This window comes from Dipodomys merriami, unplaced genomic scaffold (assembly GCF_024711535.1).
Source record: "Dipodomys merriami isolate MVZ:Mamm:240054 unplaced genomic scaffold, mDipMer1.0.p SCAF_1, whole genome shotgun sequence".
NCBI classification, from domain to species: domain Eukaryota; kingdom Metazoa; phylum Chordata; class Mammalia; order Rodentia; family Heteromyidae; genus Dipodomys; species Dipodomys merriami.
Window position 1 is genome coordinate 29,221,275 of NW_027202270.1, and position 21,515 is coordinate 29,242,789.

General features: G+C 38.8%; 1 pseudogene; it reads left to right on the forward strand.

Moving 5' to 3' along the window:
* Positions 1-15,466: 15,466 nt before the first annotated feature.
* On the forward strand, positions 15,467-15,884 carry LOC138832302 (cytochrome b5 pseudogene; annotated as a pseudogene).
* Positions 15,885-21,515: the final 5,631 nt, after the last annotated feature.

Consider the following 21,515-nt stretch of genomic DNA (forward strand, 5'->3'; position numbering starts at 1 on the left):
TAATTTTTCCAGTTCTTTACAAATGGTACAATATTATTGGAACTATTCATGACAAGACCAAGATATCATGCCACATGAGGAGTGACCTGGTACCCAGCACTGTTTTCATTTCTTGTTTAGATAAATTCTCATACTTTCACCAGGGTTGGCCTTGAACTGAGATCAGCTTACCTTCTCTCTCTCCCTCCCAAGTAGCTGGAATTACAGGCATGTACCACCACCATTTCTAGCTCAACTAAATAATTTCCTTTCCCTCAACTTGTCCTTGAGGCGTTGGCCTTTTGTAGTGGTGAGAAACAAACTTGAGTTCACAGTTACATCATGTTTATATATGTCTTATGCTATCTGTGTCTTATACTTCTACCTCCAAGGAAGAAAAGTACAAGTTACAGTTGAATTTAGCTTTAGTTCAACTGGGTATGAATTTGAAATGACCTGTTTGCTTTAATCCAACCGTCAAGCTTCCTGGTGTATAGAATGGTTGATGGCAGTTGGGAGAAACGAGCTAGCTTCTATATAAATGGTATTTGATGCTACCACCGTCCCTTTATGTGGTCTCTTGTGTCTTAGCTTCTCAAAAATCTCAATTAAAAATACAAGTACTTGTGGTTTTAAATAATCAGAATTGTTTTCCTGTGCCTGGAAAAGAAACTGGCTGAAAATTTCCACCCACCCACAGGGAGCACTTATTTGCCTTTTTTTTTTATTCTTTTCATTCTTTATTCCATGACTTAACAGGGCTTTGATTTGTGTCTAGTGCATGACTGGGCTGGAGGTGGGGAACGGAAAGTTTCTTACATTAAAAGTAGAACGTTTGTTATTTCTTGCTTTGTGGGCACCAGAGTTCCTAATGCAAAAATGCTTGCTTTTTCTCAAGTTCTACAAGTGAGTATTTCCTTTTGCCTTGTTTGAAGTTCTCAAAGCAACATTTGCATGAGTGGTTTCTCCCCCTACATTGCCTGAGGGGAGTGGAGCAGCACCACCCCCAACCCTTCTTAGCTCTCCCCCAGCTCACCAGAGACACTGACTAACATCAACCTTCAATCTCTCTCTGCTGGTCTTCTGTCCCATCTCCACAGCCCCCACACTTCGATCTGAGTAACCTTTGTAAATAAACCTAATTCACCTTTGCAGCATGGCTGACCATCTTCCAGAGACTTCATGTGGGATTTAGATTTCCACCAAACTCCCCACAAAAAACTCTTTGCTTACTTGCTTGCTTGCTTTTCTTTTCTTTCTTTCCTTACTTCTTTCTCCCCCCACCCTTCATAGCACTTAGTGTTTGAACTCAGGGCCTCATGCTTGCCATACACCCATAAATACACATACACATTCACATACACAGATATACACACAAATACACACAAACATATATGCGCACACATACATGTACATTCATATACACCTAGACACATATTCCCTCAGACTGCCCATCCTTCCCTCTACTTCTCTCTTTATTCTTAGTAAAGATAGATCTAACTTGAGTTTCTACTCCTCATTTTCTCCTAATTGCTCCTCAACTCCTTGTAAATTGTCACTGTCTCTTATTATTCCTTGAAACTCACTTTTTCCTTGAAACTTTTTCTAAGCTTGCCCACAAGCTGGACACCTCCAACTCCTCAGGGTCCTCTCTCCTTAGTATCCTTGACCTTTCTGCTCAGCTTTATGTTTGATGTTATACTGTATCTTTAAGTGCCATTCCTAGGTGAAATCAGATCCAAGAGCCATTCTGCTCACTTCAGGTGACTTTGCTTGCCTCTACTCAGATTTAGTCTACATTAAACTGAAAGTCTAACTCTCAGCAGGAGACTTTGATCCTCCCAATTTAAACATTTCAGGGCAGCCCCTTGGCTGGTCCCAGATGCAGCCTCCTTGCCTCTGTCATTTCTCCACATGGCTCCTTTGTCAGTTCTAATTCCTCTCCCCTCTTGAAAATTGGCATTGATTTCCCCCAGAACTCAGACTGCCCTTCTCCACTTTCCTTGCTCTCTACTTTCCTCCTGAGTGGTCAAGTACCTGAGGCCACTTGTTAATTAAAAATTAAATGGACTAAAATAATGGTGCTGCTTTACTGGAGTGATTCTTAAGCTAATCTGAAGGCTATTCCAAAAGAGTTTCAGGCCATAATGATAAAATTGAGATAAGTAAATAACTTCCGGTCAAAACATCTGCAATTTCTTCTGCATCCACAGTCAGGTAGGTGAATACAGAATGAGGAGGGACAGGCAGACAGTGGGGCAGAATGGTGGACCACGGGCCATGCACGAGGCTGGCCCCCAGGAGGTGGTGTTCCCATAGGCTTAGGCATCCTATGGAGGGCCTCCAATTAGCCAATAACTTCTCATTTTTTTCCAGATACACATAAGAGGCTTGCCTTTGTAAAAATAAATAAATAAATATGTGTGTGGCTTATTCAAAAAATAATGCATCACGAGGCATATCTAAAGACCTGTGTTCTTTCTGTGATGTGGCTGCAGCTGTTGTTGTTTGAGACAACGTTTCATTCTATAGCCAAGACTGGCTGAAACTCATGATCCTCGCCCTCCCAGTCCTGGATTATGAGTGAGAACCACCAGCCCAGCTCTCACTACCCCCTCCCTTTTTTTTAACATTGAGTCACCTATTCTTAACTTCTAACTTAAAGGATAACACTTATTTGACACTATACACACACACAAACACATACATACACAGATATAGGTTATACCAAGTCAAGAGATTCTTGTTCTAGACCCAACTCTATTATTGAGCAGCTGTGTGACCCTGAAAGAGGTGCCTGACCTCTCTGAACAGAAGTTTACTCAACCTCAGGGGCCTCTCAGGACCAAATGTACATTAAAGTTCTTAAAAACTATTACAGTAGACTGATAATCAACTCGTGCGATTTAATTTTTTCATTACTTTTTAATGGACTTTTATTGAGCATTTAAAAAAGTAATCACATCAGGGACATGGGGTGGTAGCAGTGGTACTCAGCAGAAACTCTGTTGAAAATGAACGATACAACAGTGGGGGGGTGAGGAAAAACTGGGGGAGATTGAAGGAAGGGGTGACATTATCCAAAAAGAAATGTACTCATTGCCTGACATGAAACAGTGACTCCTCTGTCCATCACCTTTATAATAACAATAAAAACTTAAAAGAAATCACTGTAACACTCTTCATACATGAAATACATTTTATTAGTGATATTACAAAAATGTTCTGATATGTAAGCCAGAAACTCTTTGAAAGGAAAGTGATTTCAACTTCAAATTCCACAATTATCTCATTTATAACTTAAAAAGAAATAATAAAATTCTTTCTAATTAGTTTGGATCTACAAAAAAAATACCCCTTATAGTATAACTTAGAATACTGAAATATTTCATAGACCTTTCAGGACTGCATATCACCTTTAATTGACAGACAAAAATATTAACTGTTACAACCATTCAAAGTGCTATCATTGAATTAGACTATGTAATAAGTGTGCAGTATATTGTTAATGGACATTTATTGTGACTATAAAAATGCTTTCTAAAATTTGATAAAACTGCAAGTACTTGCAAGAAAAGAAATCTCATCATATTTTGATTCAATTCAACTTTTCATATGCAGGGTTGAGACAGATCCCTTCCCCTTGTAAAACCCATAACAATAACATTACTTGTAATCACCATCTCCCAGTATTTGATGAATTCTTAGGTTATAAAATATTAACTTCAAAGTTGTGAAAGTCACTCCATTTCAAAAGCTGCCCTCTTTATTTTTCCTTTTTCTTTTTTTGCAATCAGCTTAAATGGCAAAAAAAAAAAATTTGAATTCAGTTTAAAGCTTAAATGCTTTCGTCCCAAAGAGCTGTGACAGATTGGAAGCCTGTGGAAAACCACAGTTAAAGCAAATTACTTCAGGTTTCCAGGGCCGGCTTGGTGTGAATAGATGACACCTACTGGCACAAACTCAATACTGGCTTTCTCTGTGTAAGAAACTTCTCTGAAGAGGAAAGAAGGATGGCCAATAGACACATGAAGAAATGCTCAACCCCCTAGCCATAAAAGAAATGCAAATCAAAACAACATTGAGATACCACCTCATCCCAGTTAGAATGGCAAAAATCAAGAACTCTAATAACAACAGATGCTGGAGGGGATGTGGACGGAAGGGAACCCTACTGCATTGTTGGTGGGAGTGTAAACTTGTTCAACCACCCTGGAAAGCAGTATGGAAGTTCCTCAAAAGACTTCACATAGAACTCCCCTATGACCCAGCAATCCCACTTTTGGGCATTTACCCAAATGATCACAAACAAGACCATACTAAAGCTAACAGCACAAATGTTTATTGCAGCATTATTCACCATAGCTAAGATATGGAACCAACCCAGATGTCCCTCAGTAGATGAGTGGATCAAGAAAATGTGGTATATAAACACAGTAGAATTCTATGCCTGCATCAGAAAGAATGACACTGCCCCATTGTTAGGAACTGGAAAGACAGAAAAAATTATATCAAGTGAAGTAAGCCAAGCCCAAAGAAACATAGGTCCCATGGTTTCTCTTATTTGCAATAACTAGTCTATGTCTGAGACAAGCAGAAACAGTCAGATAAGTTGATGTTAGGTGAAATGAACCCCAAGATAAGGACTCAAATGGTTTTTTATTTCATGCTATGTTTCTAACATATTTATAAGATGATTTCTTTGTTGCTTTGTATGTCCCTCCCCCACAGTATAAACCCTGTTTTCAATGTATTTGATGTTGGTATAATTGGGGAAGGGAAGGAAAAAAACAAATGGTTTAAATACGGATACAGGTGGACCCATTGCAACAATGAGATGTACAAGTTGTTATGTCGAAAATGAACTTTACAACTTTGGCATGGGGCAGGGACGGGAAGGGGGGGCAGGAGGAGATGGGAAGGAATTGTAAGAGGTACCAAAGGAGGAGGCTACAATGCTTGATAAGAAATGTACTCATTACCTTGCTCATGTAATTGTAACCCCTCTGTACAGTATTTTCACAATAAAAAAATTTTTTAAAGAGAAAAAAAAAGAAGAGAAGTAACCCAGGCATCTTCCTCAGCAAAAGAAAAGAAGAAAGGAAAGAAAAAAAAAACCATTCTTAACCAGATCCAACACTGTCAAATAAGTAATTGCCACTGATCCTAAGCAAGGCTTTTTTATGGAATCACAAGAAAATGTTCATGATACAGTAGATAAAAGAAGACAGACAGGCTGGGCACCAATGGCTCACGCAACTCTTATCTTCAATAAAACTATCAGAAAACCAGAAGTGGCACTGTGGCTCAAGAGGTAGAGCACTAGCCTTGAGCTGAAGAGCTGAGGGATAGCATCCAGGCCCAGAATTCAAACCCCATGACTGGTTAAGAAAAAAAAAAAGGAAGACAAACAGACAGACCGATAGATGAGATAGCTATCTATATATCTGAGCTTAATGTTGAAATTTTATATCAAATGTATTAAGAAAATTATATAGAAAGCATATCTAGAAAAATAAGGGACAAGGCACTAGAACCTTGTTAGCATTACTGAAAACAAGATAAATACTATATGTGACCTTTTTCTTTCTTAACATCTCATAAGGGTACATCACAAAGGGTAAATTGAGTACAGAGCTTAATAATGGGCTTAGTAATAGCCTGGCAAAGCTGTTATTTGTTTTTGTTTTGTTGTTTTGTTTTTTATTTTGGGGGACTTGAGCTCAGGGCCTGAGTATTATCTTAGCTTTTGTGCTCAAGGTTAGCACTCTGACACTGGACTCACGGCTCTGCTTCCAGCTTTTTGGTGGTTAGAAATAAGAGTTTCATGGACTTTCCTGCCAGAGCTGGCTTTGAACTGAGATCCTCAGATTTCACCTTCCTGAGTAGCTAGGATTACAGGTGCGACCACCAACCCTAGCTTGTTATTTGTATTTTAGTATCTATTTTCATGTAACTTTTCCCAAGAACAACCAGAGCAATCACTGCAATTCTCCTTTCCCAACTTCCCCATTCTCTAAATGCCTTTGAGAGTCTGATTTCATACAGTTTTGTGTGTCCAGCCCTTTCCATTACTATTGGGAATTCTAGAGCATCCCAGCCTAGTAATTGGTAGTTTTCAAAAGTAATGTTAGTTTTCAAAATCCAATGAAGCTTTAGCAGATACACTACTTTAGGATATGAAATTTTCCAGAATAAAATTAATCTCAATGTCTCTGTGTGTGTCTGTTTGTGGTGTGTGTGTGTGTGTGTGTGTGTGTGTGTGTGTGTGTGTGTGTGTGTGTGTGTGTATACCAGGGCTCAAACTCAGGACTGCACCCTCTTGCTTGGCTTTCTTGCTCTTGGCTAGCACTCTACCACTTGAGCCAGGCCTCAGGCCAGATTTTTGCTTGTTAATTGGACATTTGCTAGTTAATCAGACATTTCTGCCTGGGCTAAGTTGTAATCATGATCCTCCAGATCTCACCCCCCTGAGTAGCTAGGATTACAGGCATGAACTACCAATACTCAGCTCACATATATATATATATATATATATATATATATATATATATATATGTTTGTTTGTTTGTTTGTTTGTTTGTTTGTGTTTCCCAGACCGAGAATCTGAATATCTGATACTTTTTCTCACTGGCTGGCACTCTACCACCTGAGCCATACCTCCAACCCCTCATTTATATTTCTTGATCACTATTCTATGTCTTGGATAGACTTCATTAGCTGTAAGAAATTATATCTAACAAGTGTTTCCTCAATCTTAAGTGTTGGCCCACTGAAAAAGAGGGGTAAAATCTTGTCTAAGTAGTGGGCATTGGCAGAAAAAAATAATGAAAGATACCTGAGAGAGGTGACTAGACAGTTGTTTAGGGCTGGTGTTACACCAAGAATAATCTGAGATAGGTAAAAAGATGACATGGGTAGAGTGAGGTACGAGTCACAATACTGTAGTGACTGCAACAGGAGAAAGAATGAAAGGCAAGAAATTTGTACGTTGTAGCATGGCAGAGTGCCTGTATCTTATAAGATGTCATGGATGCTGGATACCAACACTGAACACTTGTGCAGAACAGCTATTACCATACATAGCCTATGAAAATGGAAGCCTGTCTCAGAGAAGTTAAATGTTTGTCCACATTAAATAAACCAGTCAGAACTAGAACCCAGATACCCTTTCTTCTAGTGTTTTTCAAAGTATCTGAAGAGAGAGAGAGAAAGAGAGAGAGAGAGAGAGAGAGAGAGAGAGAGAGAGAGAGAGAGAGAGAGAAATATAGGCAGAGGGCTTACAGGAACTGATCCTAGAAGCCTGTTCCTAGCTTAGTTCTTAGCTTCTTAACACAGTTTACATTTCCTCTGTGTAAAGGACATAATTATACATTGGACACAATTATACAATTGGACACAGTTAATCATTACCTTACCCTAATTATAGATACATGGAAATCCCTATGCTTTTCTGATATTAGCTTTTCATAAGTCATTTGGTATAAAAATACAAACTAAGTTTTGTCAAATAGAGTTATAAAACCATGAAATATAATGTCACACTTCAATGTCCAAACCCTCAAGTTAAATCCTAAGAATTATTTCACAACAGGCATAACACCTCTCTTACCAAGACATAGTGAGCTAACTAAGGGCCCTTCCCTCCCACACAGATCACACATAGGCAGTTTAATCAAATTGAATCAAAAGCCCCAAAGAGCCCAAGTGAAGCTAAAGAGAACATTATGGAGAAACTCACAGCAATATTACAGTTCGTTGTGAAGAATACATTTTTAAAAACTAAAACAGAGTAAAGATGACTACTAGGCCTACCACCTGTCAAGCTGGACTATAAAGTTATAGATCATTTAATGCCAGCAAAATGCAATTTAGACAGACATATATATCCACAGCCAGGAACCTGTGTATATAAGAATTTAATGTTGGATAAAGCCAGTGTATTAGACAGGGTACAGTTGCAGAAAACAAAACAAGCCATTCTGTCTCTAAATTTAACCAAGAAAAGGATTTGTTACCAGATATTGAAAATCTTTGTAAGGGCTGGCGAAGAAGATTCTGGGCTGAACTTCCAGAAGGAAATCCCTGCCCCTGAGATGCTCCTCAATGTCCCCCTGAGTTCTCCAGAAGTTGCAGCCTTGGCCACGTCTGTGCTAGCCAAATACATGTCTTCTGTCTAGTGCGGTTTCGAACATGAGCATGCCAATCGCATCTGACAGGCAGAAATATTTCTCATTATGAAGCAAGAATGGAATGATACTAATTAATCACTGAAAATAAGCAACATAAAAATAGTAACTCGGAATGCAACTCCGTGTAAAGCACTTGCCTACCATGCCTTAGGTAGTTCAATTTCTCAGCATCACAGAAAAACAAAAGAAAAACAGTACCTAAGTAAGTTCTTCTGAATAGGAAATAGAGAATTTAGGTAGATAGATAGCTCTTAAAACAAAAATATTCTGAGTTAGGAAAACAGAAAAAATATATAAATAATAAACTCAGATGTTAATTCTAATGTTCATTATTAATTTGTACGAGACTCATTTAGCATGAGTGAAAGGAGGACATACACCCCCAAAGTTAGAAAGGGAGAGGAAAATAACCTAGATACTAATGAGTTTATCCTTTAATTAAAACAAAACACCATGCCCAATACCAGGTAACTTTTTTTAAAGGATGATTAAAATGGAAAATTTTCTGGGACACAGCAGTTGACAGAGAAATTATAAAAATCTGAATATATTTCCAACTTTAGAAGGAAACAGAAAGGAAACTAAGAAGCTAGCTTATATGAGAGGCTGAGCCTAGGCTACCCTGCAGGTAAGTTCTTTTAATGACAGAATGCGTCCAGGCTATTTGACAGGTCTGGGACACTAGACAGCAGGACTGAAAGTGTTCTAGGTTGTTTTGTGAGGTTGACAGAAAGTTAGCAACAGAATTCCTCTAACATGTCAACTCAAAAAATATCCACAGACCAGTCTTATTTATATAAGTATAAATGTTTCAGAGTAAATGTTGTGACTTATTAAAGCAATAACACAGTAAATAGAATTAAATCCCTAAATGAAATTATTGCCTGATAACAAAAAATTTGTATAACGTAAGTGGAAGAAATGCATAATCATCTTAGTTGATGCTCACAAAGTGTTCAATAAGTTTAGCATCTTTATATGGTTTCTAAAAAGCAAAACCTGTAATACCTAAGACTTGAAGGATGCTTTCAGCCTGATGAAAAGCTGCTGTGGGTGTGAGGGGCAGGGAGGGGAGGGGAGGGGAGGGAGATGGGAAGGGATGGGAAGGAGGCAACAATGCTTGATAAGAAATGTACTCATTACCTTGCCTGTGTAATTGTAACCCCTCTGTACGGTATTTTTACAATAAAAAGAAAAAAAGCTGCTGTGTCCCACCCCCAGGAAATCATCATGTTTAATTAGAAAGCACCAAGGTTGGGAAAAACACACTACTCACCTGTTGTCCATTATTCAGAAACCTTTTAGATAAAAGAAATATGCCCTTTTAAGAAGAGTAACCATTATCAGATAGCTGCTCTGATGTCACTCTCAAGAGAATAACCTGAAAAGGTATTACAATTTTAAAAATTAATTAGGCAACCAAGAACAAAATAAACATGAGAAATGTGAACAGCTTCCTTTAGGTTAAGGGAAAAGGAATAGTGAGAAAGGTAAAAGAGAAATGGCATTGGATATACACAGTTTGCATCCCCAGAGCTATGGAACTTATGAACAGGGTATAACAGAAGGATTGGATAAATGGAAAGGCCTCTGAATGGGATCACACAGTGTTTCCATAGTATTAGTGCTCTTTAAATTAATTCACAAGTGGAACATTTTTCCAAACAAAATAACAATTGGATTTTTCACATGTGGGATTCCAAGCAATTATCTGAGAGTTCTTTGCAAGAATGAATTCGAGCAGAGTGCTGTGGCTTATGCCCACCATTCCAGCTACACAGAGAAGTATAAATATGAGGATCACAGTCCAGAGCTGCCAGGGCAGAAGTTTAAGATACTACTCAAATAATTACAAAAGAGAAAGAAATTAATTCAGAATAACCAAAGGCAATGAATGGACTGAAAGATGTGATGAGATGGTTGAGACAAAAAAATCAATATAAGAATTTGTTAAGATACATACAAAATTTAGAAGCCAATCCAGATAACACAGGCATTCAGTAAAATGATACATGCATAGAATTTCAAGTCTGAGGAAGAAATGAGTGTTTTTTCACTAAACTGAAATTTTTCTGCTTGTAAAAGTAGGGTTATAAAGTTACAAAATGAATGTCAACTCTACATGGCAAAATGAATTCATAACTCCAAATTAAAGGTAAAACAGTAAAAATCATGAGAGAACCTGAAGAAAATTTTGACTAGAAAATAAAATAATTTGAATACTTTTTTGTGACAGGACATAGAATAAAGCTTTTAGATTAAATCATTGAAACTAGCTGGCAGTGATGAACAGAAGCTTTTGCTAAGTCACATCTTCATTCAAACTGGAGAAAGAGGAGCTAGGAGCCTGTAATTAGCACTGATTATGTAACTGTTAAACGGACTGGTATGGTCAAAGGTCTTGCCTAGTTAGGAAAAGCAAAAACAGAGCATTTCCATTTTCACACTGCATCAATTTCCTCAATCTCTGACTTCCACTTACTTTCTGCTCTGGGGAAAGCAAAACTGGAGTATTTGTTCCCTGGCCTTCCTCGCCTCAGATCCCTGGCGCCTGACAGGAAGCTTGTTCCCAGGGCTGGAAATGTTTCTCAGCAATGTCTGTTTTCTAGAACATTCTCTCCCCTTGACCTTCCACCTTAGAGGTGGTAATGACTTTCTGCTATTGCTTGCCCTGGGACATTTCTCCATCTCTTGTTGATTTTCCTTACCCCTGTTCATACCTTTACAAATAGCCTCCTTATTAAATTCTCTTCAGTTACCCCACCTTGAGTTTCCTGTCTGTTTCCTTGAGGCAAGGGAATTTGTCCACTGGATCTAAGGACTCATTTTGTAAAGAGATGCATTAAGTGTGTGTCCATTATGGTCATTTTAATCCTAACTTGAGCAGACCCTATAACTGGGAAATGTCTGATGAAGTGCTGGATTGAGCACTACATGGTCATCAGATGATGTGAAGCACTGTGGGTTTGACATTTGTTACAAAGTCACTCTTCAAAAAGTCGATCATCTTCATCCCACCAGCCAAGAGGAGCCTGCCCATGCTCACTTCCTTATCCAAACCCAGTATTCTATTTAATGTCCCTTTGGCACCATGAAGCTAAATCTGTGTGTAACAAACCCCAAAGTAAGCTACTTGGGAGGCTGTCATGAGGAGACTTTCAGTTCAAGGCCAGCCCAGACAAAATGGTCATGCGTTTTCTTACCCATCTCTCCATCAGCTCCATTATTTGGAGCAACATCAGAGTGCAACATATTTTCTGGCCACTTGGGGGAGATCAACCTATGACTGATCTCCTGTTCTGCCAAATACTGAGAAAAAGCTTCATAGCTTCATTTCTAAGCAAGGACTTGACATTAGAAGACTCACAAAGTGATGCCTTACAAGGATTCCTGGGAAGAGCTAGGGAAAATCCCAAATAGATTCAATAGGAAAAATGAGTAAGAAATAAAGTATTGAAATAAGGGAAGATGAGACTTCTAGCTGTAGAAATCAGTTCCCTTCCCACCTCCTAAGTATTGTCAGTCCAACAAAGGTTATTTATAGAGCCTTTTCCAAGGCTGCTGGGTCTAAGGGAACACATATTCTCATCTAACGTGAGCACCAACATTTGCAGGATTTGCTAGCTCAGGCTGGGTTGCAGTTTGTTGTTGCTTGCTGCTGTGTGAACATAGTGAGGAAAAAAAGTATAGGGCTGCAGGCAATCATCTTTTATAAATCTTTTTTTCTCCCTAAAGGACTAAAATTGCCTGAATCGCCCCTGTTTCTCTTACAATTATTAAAAGGTAATAGAATTCTCTTCTGTGCACTTGGGAACCCACTGCCTTGGAAGAAACATGAAAGTTTCAAGGAAGTTTAGACCTGATTAAAATACAACTTAGAAACATCAAAACCAAATTGCTAAATTGTAGAGATCTCAGCCTCAAACATGGAGCATGGTAAGTAACAGAACCCCATTCACAGAACCATTTGTTTTAGACTGGTGGAGTTCCAAGTTAAGGGTTTTTTTCATTTGACTTGATTTACTGAGTCACTATGTTCTTAACTATAGTTTATATCAGTGAGATTTTCCCTCAACTATATAAAGTTATAAGTTTTGCTGCAGTCTTAAATGTGATTTTTATTATACCCAATGCCCAGGAATTTGTCCAAGGAAATACAACTTGATTTGAAAAACAGGAACACTGGATTCCCTTCACAGATTCATGCTCAGCTACAAACTATGCTTCATACTTGGCTACAACTATGCTTCTCTGAGAGACACTGGCTTGGCCAGACAGACAGAGATGAGGCACTTGGGACAGAGCCAGAATTTCTGGGTCCTTCTGACTACAAGTCTATGGTCAGGTGATAGAAGCTCTTGAGCGTTCAGTTTTCATATCATTAAGGTGAAGGTAAGTGACCGTATCTACCTCATTTATTTCTTGAGGGAATTGAGTAAGTTGAAACAAGTCAAGCACTTCAACTGGAGTCCAGTATGTTTTATTTGCTCATTAAGGATCAGCTGCTACTCTTGTGAAGTAGCAAAGAAGCAATACTCAACTTCTCACCTCTTATCTGCTGTCAAGGAACATCTCAGCCCCACAGCCAAACAGCCAATGAATAGACTAGACCAAGGGTGCCTGAATGAATCAAGAGTGACTGCTGTGGTTAGTTGGCCAACAGCTAGAGCTGCCTTTCAGGGACCTAGGCTGTGGCTGTGGTGGTGTGAGGTTTTGTGGCACAAAGCTTTCTTGGGTTTTGGTTTGAAGATGATGAGGTTAACCTTTAAAATATCACCTCATATCTCTCGTCTGTCTCTCACTCTGTCTCTCCCATGCAAGATTTATTAGATATATTTCAAAAGTAGAGCCTAGGAAGAGAATTCATGTGAAATGAGAGGAAAGAGAAGAGATGTGAATAAAGCAAAATATTGAATTTGACGTGATTTTCAGCTACATCAGAAAATTTCTTGTATTACCTCATCGTAGGTAATAACTCCCTTAAATCTATCTTTCCTATCAAATTCCATCCATAATGATGGTGGAAGAGAAGAAAAAAGCAATTTCCAATGTGCTTTGTTGAGTATATATAGGGTTTCATTTGAAGTGTTTTTCCCAAATGCTCCTAGAATTTAATGTTATGATGTCAGTCATTAGAGGACATAAACTATCAGGTGAGATTTCATTTTGTTTTGTGTCCCATCGGTGAATGAAGTAGGTAAGATAGGGTGTACCTGAAGAGCCTATTGTCTTATCCCATGCACTGAAGTGTAAATGCCTTAAAGATTTTACAGTAGAAAATGTTTTCCTCTATAGAAATAGAACTGTCCACTTGCTTAGAATTTGAACACAGAAATTGTTAAAGTAACTTTAAAGAGATTCGAATTATCCAGGGCAAAGTTCTGTGGGTATGTGCATAGATATTCTTTTAATGATAACCCTCTGAAAGCAAGACGTGTGAATCCAGTATCCTAGCTGGTAGATGACTTCTTTAAGTTAGAGGCATGTAGGGATAGAGGTAAGTAGGTGAAGTTTGCAAGAACTGTATCCAAAATGTAGGATATGCAAGAACAAAAAGTGAGAGTAAGAGAGAAAGTACAACGGGTTACAAAATAAAGTAAAGAAGGAGGGGGCTGAAAGACAGGCAGAGGAAGAGAGTCTGTGCAAAGAAAAGCAATCTTCCCAGGGAAAGAATTAAGGAGGGAGTTGTTTTACTGTGAACTTCCTGCACCTGGTTTTCTTAGAAACTTCCACAAGAGGGCACTGCTGAAATAAAGACATAATCTTCCCTGTTCAAACACTCTGTAATGGATGAATTTTGTTTGTCTTGAGTTTTAGTGTTCATTACTTTGGTCTTGCTATTCCCCAGTGTCTCATTTGGCCTAGTAGAATTCAACTGAAAGTTGAAAAGTTGATTAAAACCTCCAACCAATGACATGGTCTCAGAAGAACAAATTCCAATGCAGAAATATAATAACTATGGGTGGGGGGAGGCATTGCGACTCTTCAGAAAATCAAGTCCACAATACAGACTTTGATAGGGAAGTGGAAAAAATCCCAAAGTGTTCAAAAGAGTGATTATATTCCTGGGTAATGACATTAAAGAAGACACTCATACATCCCCAAATTAATTCAAAGAAAATAATGAAATGAAGAAGATAGTGTAGGATATAAAAAGGAATTTAGTAGTTCTATAAAAAAGCTTGAAGAAAATCAAGTGAAAAGTTCAGAAAAGGAAAACATTATGTGAAATAAGCAAACACACTTGAAAACCTTATTAATGGACTAGAGCAAGTAGAAGACAGACTATCATGGCTTGAAGATAGAGCAGATTAATTAGAACACTAAATGCAAGGAGGAAAAGAAGGAGAAAGGAGGAGAAAGGAGGATAAGGGGGAGGAGGAGAAAGAGGAGGAGGAGGAGGAGGAGGAGGAGGAGGAGGAGGAGGAGGAGGAGGAGGAGGAGGAGGAGGAGGAGGAGGAGGAGGAGGAGGAGGAGGAGGAGGAGGAGGAGGAGGAGAAGGAGAGGAAGAGCAGGAGGTACAGGAGGAAGAGGAGGTGGTGGTGTGGAAATTTCCAAAATGTTGGGGAAAGATGGACATCCAGGTAGGAAGCTTTCAGATCACCAAATAAACACAGTCAGACAAGAGCTTCTACATGAAATATTACAGTTAATATATTAAAGATACCGAATGGGGAAAATACTGGATGCTGCAAGAGTAACTAAGTCACATTTAAACACAAGCCCATAAGAATGATGTTTTCCTTTTTTATTGATTTTTATTGTAAAGGTGATATAAAGAGAGGTTACAGTTAGGTCAGGTAATGAGTACATTCCTTTTTTAACAATGTTACCCCTTCCTTCATTTTCTTCCAGCTTTTTCCCTCCTGGCCTGCCTCTTCCACAGGTTGTATAGATAATTTTCAACATCGTGTCTGGTGAGTATCACCGCTGAATTAGTTCACCCTTTGTCCCACCATTTCTGTGCTTCCCCTTCCCCTCCCCCAAACAGATAAACTTAAATACACGACAAAAACTACCAAAAGTGACAAAAGGGGAAAGCAAACTTTACCGGCCACGAAGAACTGGAATCATGGACTTCAATTTCTGAAAGAAAATAGCTGCCAACCTAGATTACTGTATCCAGCAAAGTTGCCGCATAGTTAAAGAAAAAAAGAACTTCCATGACAAAAACTGAAGGACAAAACCAGGACCCCAGAAGATACTTAAAGAAATCATACAGGGAGGAGCCTCAGACGTGCGCTCGGCTCCACCAGGCGCGTCTGTGCGGGTGCGGGGCCTGGGGAGCTTTGGAGATGACAGGGAAGGCAGACCAGGCTGTGAAGTACTACACCCTGGAAGAGATCGAGAAGCACAAAACCAGCAAGAGCACCTGGGTGATTCTGCATCACAAGGTGTACGACCTGACCAAGTTTCTGGAAGAGCATCCTGGTGGGGAAGAAGTCCTCAGAGAAAAGGCCGAAGATGTCGGCCACTCTACCGATGCTCGAGAACTGTCCAAGACGTTCATCATCGGAGGGCTGCATCCAGACGACAGATCAAAATTACCCAAGCCCTCGGACACTCTCATTACTACTGTCGAGTCTAATTCCAGTTGGTGGTCCAACTGGGTGATCCCAGCCATCTCTGCCCTGGTGGTAGCTCTGATGTATCGCTTCTACGTGGCAGAAGACTGACCATCCCTAGATGCTGGGGAAGAAGAGACCACCTTGACTGAGGGAGAAAAGAAGCCAGTGTTAATCACTGCTCCTGACAGGAACCTTCACCCAAAAAAATAACTTCAACGTGTCTGTTTCTCTCTCCCCCCACATTCTAAATGGAACAAAAAGAACTGTCTACTACTCAGTCTTTCAGACGTGACTTTTTATTCATCAACTTCATTTTGATGTTTCTCCACTACATAATTTACTTATTGTAAGCATAATCTGTAAAAAATATATCTGGCTTTTAATACATAAAAAAAGAAATCATACACATGAAAGTAGAAGATCAACAACCAAAAGAATATGGAAAAGAATAAATCTTACTGGAAGAATGGATATGCAAAGAAAGGTGAGGGAAAGTTCAAACATTACAAAGTAAAATGGCAAGAACAAGAATATTCCTTTCAATCATAACTCTGAATGTTAATGGTCTCAATTCTCCAATTCAAAGATACAGACTGGTGGGTTGAGTTAAAAAAAAAATAAATGAATAAGACCAAAGCCGGGACTCAGTGGCTCATGCCTGTAATCCTAGCCACTCAGGAGGCTGAAATCTGAGGATCATGGTTCAAAGCCAGCCCGGACAAGAAAGTCCATGAGACTCTTATCTCCAATAAACCACTAGAAAACTGGAAGTGGTGCTGTGGCTCAAGCAGTAGAGTGCTAGCCCTGAGCTGAAGAGCTGAGGGACAGCACCCAAGCCCACAGTTCAAGCCCCACGACCGACAAAAAAAAAAAAAAACTATTTGTTGCCTATAAGTAACACACTTCATTGACCAAGTCAAACATAGCATAACAAGAGAGTAGAAAAAGATATCACAAGCCAAATAGCAAACAAGGATAACTATACTTACAGATTTCAAACTAAAATTCATCAGAAGAGACTAAGAAAATCACTTCATATTGAAAATTCACCAATAGCAAATAAAACTTTTAAACATATGTGCTCTAAGTGTTAGAACACCAAATTGTATTAAACAAACACTACTGACATAAATACACAATAATAGTAGGTGACTTCAATATTCTACTCTCACCAAAATAAGTTAACAAAGAAACTTAGAATTAAACCATACTATAGATCAACAGCTGCAGAATACACATTCTTTTCAGAGACACACACAATGTAATAGAAATATGTGAATATAATTGTTTCCTAGATTCATAAAGTATTCCACCTTTTAATACTAGTAACACAGAATGTTTATTGAGAACTTCTTCTCTGTGAAGCTCTTTTCTAAACACTTTTCAGGTATGACATCTTTTTATCCTCAATATCATAAGGCAGATGTTCTTATTCTTGCTGCTTTGCAACTGAGGAACCTAACATGCAAAGATCCTCATGCAGCAACTTAAGTGATCGATCCAGACTTTGAAAACAAGAAAAATTTCCTAGAGGCCAGGGACTGGTGGCTCATTCCTATAATCCGAGCTACTCAGTAGGCTGAGATATGAGGATCATGTTTCAAAGCCAGCCTGAGCAAGAAACGCTGTGACTCTTATCTCCAATTAATCACAGAAAAATCCAGAAGTGGTGCTATGGCTCAAGTAGTATGGGGCTAGCATTGAGCAAAAGGACCTCAAGGACAGCACTCAGGCCCAGAGTTCAAGCCCCAGGACCAGAAAAAAAAACAACTTTCCTAGAGCCTACATTTATAACTAGTATACTTTTTTAAAACAATTAACATCATCTGTCCATTCAAATTCCACAGCCCGAATTTTACCAATTACATACTGTATTTCAACTTTTCTCTCTTTGCCTCCATGACATAGAATAGAAAAAACACTGCTTTAAGTAAGCTTCTATGTGTTATGCTAAAGTTTTAACACACATTGTCATTTAACCTTTTCAGTAGTTTCATTTTTACAGATTACAAAATTGGATCCAAACTATAAGAAGTGGGTCAGGCTGAAGTCCTCATATTTGTCACCCTGTCTTTGCATTGTAGGCATTTGGCTCAACTGTACCAGTCTTTCTAGTGTTGATTAATTTTGAAATCTCAGTGCTCTGGTGGAGGGATTCTATTCATCAGTGCCATTTTATCATACCCATTTTCTATCAAAATTGGTGAGGAGGAAGTGGTATCATTTTTGTAAAAAGTACAAAATTGGTTCCAGAACTAGGAAGGCTGGGCATCCTTGGAAGGATTCACTCAGTTTTCCAGAACCCATGATGGAGAAAATGAAGCATGTCCCCTATTCGCTTGGGCTAATAGCTTTTACAAATGGTACTAGACATCACCAAGGCACGGAAATTAATATCAAAGTGGAATGCCTGTTGCTGAATACAGAATCCATAATGTTAATAATCCAGCAGCTTCATGATGGAATCTTCTTTAATAAAAGAGTAGAACTGGTTACTGGTTCCTGGGGTGTGGTGACTTTCATGGAGACAAACAGAAGTATGGCCCAAATGGAATATTCCTATGAGTCTTGCAAAGAGAGCACAGGGGAAAAAAAATGTTGATCTGTTATGCGCATGCACACACACACACACACACACACACACACACACACACACACACACACACACACACACACACACACACTAAGGTGATTGAAAATTTCAATTAGTTTTATTAATTCTATGTACTTAATACACTTGGAATAGGACATGCCATAAGGTTCATTGTATTCCCTAACTGACATGTTCAATTGAAACACATTTGGACACCCACTTACAGATAATAGAAAATTTTTAAAAAGAGGAAAATCATGTGTTTCTAAGGGTTTTCATTTTGAAATCTTAATTCCTTCATAGCTCAGAGCCTTCTGTAATTCCCCAATGTTGCCACTAGAAGGTACTGCTGAATTATACTTCAGGCTCCAAACCCACAGCTGGGCAACTGTTTCTGTTCCTTTTCTGAAGGAGAAAATAAAATACTTATTTTAAAAAAAAAAAAAAAACCCTCCATAGACATGCGTGCAATGCAGTGTGACAAGCATGATTTTTTTAAATCATTTTAGGCGCAGGTCCAGAGAGCAAAAGTAATGAATTCCTGCATGGTCAACACAAACAAGAAAGCCTTGGCAAGAAAAGAGACATTGTCTAATGTAATGATACATGGTCCCGGGAACTGCGCTCTTAAAGAGAATTTTGTGTTGGCATTAGAAGAGATCACTGCCTGGAAGAAAAAAAAACACATACTGTTTTTACTTTGCTTTGGGGTTTAGGGAGTGGAAGGGCTTTCTTGATCTGAAAAAGAAACTGAGATGTCTTTGGAGGATTGTCCTGCGAGGACAAGGAGGCTAGCTGACAGTGACATGCACCATCTCTAAGCCGTCACGTTCCTACATCCTTTACCAGCAAGAATACTGCATGGCTATCCTGTCAACCTACCCAGCAGTAGATCTGTGCTCCAGAAAGTAAGAAAAGTAACTTTACTTAGAAAAGGCACCCACCCTGTCTGCTTGGACCGTGTTGGAAACTGAGACAGCTGACAAGAATAGAATCAAAGAATATTTAATCCACAAGCAGGACAATAAAAATGGCAGAGGGAACTGACCTATACCTACCACTAAACTACATTCCCCTACCTCCACTTATCATTGCTCTCAAAGCAATGCTTAAAAGTGGATGTTTTCCCTGTTTCACAGATAAATATTGAGATCTAGGTACTTGTAATGACTTGCTTGAACTTGCCAACAGGCAGCAAACAACAGTACTAGGGTACTGTCCTTACTTGTACCTACTTAGTGTCCACAATGGATAGAGCACTGTGCAAGTACATTGCAGGCAGCTGTTTATTTACAGCCATAATAACTGTGACAGCTAAGATCCTCATCCCCAATTTTAAAATGCATAACTGAAAACTAGGTAAGCTAGGAAACTCCTCTAAGGTAACAAAGCCAAGAAGTGATAGGGGAGAGATTCATAACCGAGACATGGGTTTTCAGAACTCTTATTGCGAAACAAACTTCCATCAAAGGTGCCCTATAGTCCCCCAGTAGGTGCTCAGGCACTGGCTTCATAACAGATCCTTGAACAAAGAGCCCTAAGTGCCAAAAGGGAAAAGAACATGTTTGTTTCCTCGACACTGGGCTTGTGAGGTTCCATGTTTTGAGATTAATATGTATGTTGTTAGGTTGTTCTCATAATGGTCCCAAGAGAAAGTAATGGTTGTCTTCATGTTTCAGTAAAAAATAGTGTGCCAGAAATATTACTGAATCTACCTAAGGGCACATAACTAGTAAATAGCAGAGTCAAGATTTGGTGTTTGACAACATCAGTATTTTGGTGGTGTCAATGTTTGGGATTTTGGACATTCTAATACTCCATCATGTACTAACACAGTGATATCCCCTTGTTTTCATTTATAATTCCTAATGTTGAACATCTTCCATATGCTTGTTTGTCAACTTTGTATCTTTTATGGTGATCTTATGCTCAGACTCTGCCCAATTTTTCATTGGGTTGTTCATGGCATTATTGAATTTGAAGAAATCTGTGTCTATTTTGGATGCCAACCCCTTATTAGATGCAGAGAGACTGCTTGCAAATATTTTCTCCTACTCATGTCTGTTGTTTTGTTGGTGGTGATGGGGGTGGTGGTGGTGGTGGTCATGGGGCTTGAACTCTGGGCCTGAACACTGTCCCTTAGCTCTTCTGCTCAAGGTTAGCGCTCTACCACTTAAGCCACTGCACCTCTTCTAGTTTTCTGAGTGGTTTATTGGAGATAAGAGTCTCACAGACTTTCCTGAGTGGGCTGGCTTTGAACTGTGATCCTCAGATCTCAGCCTCCTATAGCTAGGATTACAGGCATAAGCCACCAGCGCCCAGTGTCATGTCACCTTTTGAAGAGCAAAAGTTGTTCATTTTAGTGAAATTTACCTTGTTGATCATTCCTTTCCTCAGCCAGGCATTGGTGTTATAGCTAAAAATCATCTAAATAGATTACATAGAGCACATAGCCTTGATTACTATAGCTTTAGAGTGAGTCATGAGGTCAAGATGTGTCTGTCCTGCAGCTGTTCTCAAAAAAAAAAAAAAAAATACTGAGCTGCTTGTTTGGGCTTTCTGCATGAGCTTTAGAATCAATGTACATCCACAAGACAACTTACTGGAATTTTGATGGGATTGTGTTGAATTGATAGATCAAGTAAAGGATGATTGACATCTTGACAATTCCCTATCTATAAAATAGATTAAATATTGCTCCTTTTTTGTCCTTTCATATCTTTGATCAGTTTTGTCATATTCATACACACATTTTGTCAGATTTATGCCTAAGGGATACTAATTTCATTTGGGGAAATACTAATGTATATAGTAATATGTTTTATTTCAAATTCCACTTGTTACTTGCTGGTGTGTAGGAAATTGATTGGCCTCCATATATTAACTTTGTGTCCTATAACCTTGCTAATTAGTTCCTGAAGTTTTTTTGTTGCTTCTTTCAGATTTCCTGCATAGATAATCAAGTCATCTGTGAATAAAAACACTTTTACTTCTTTCTTCTTAACGTATATTTCTTGCATTTCCTTCCTTCCTCCTCTTGTCTAATTGCCTCTGCAGGGCTTCTAGGTAAAAGTAGTGGTAAAAGGAGCAAGCAATCTTTGTCTTGTTCTTGATTGTTTTTGTGAGAAAGCTTCATGTTTCTCACCACAACACATGACCTTAGCTGCAGAATTCTGCAGTTGT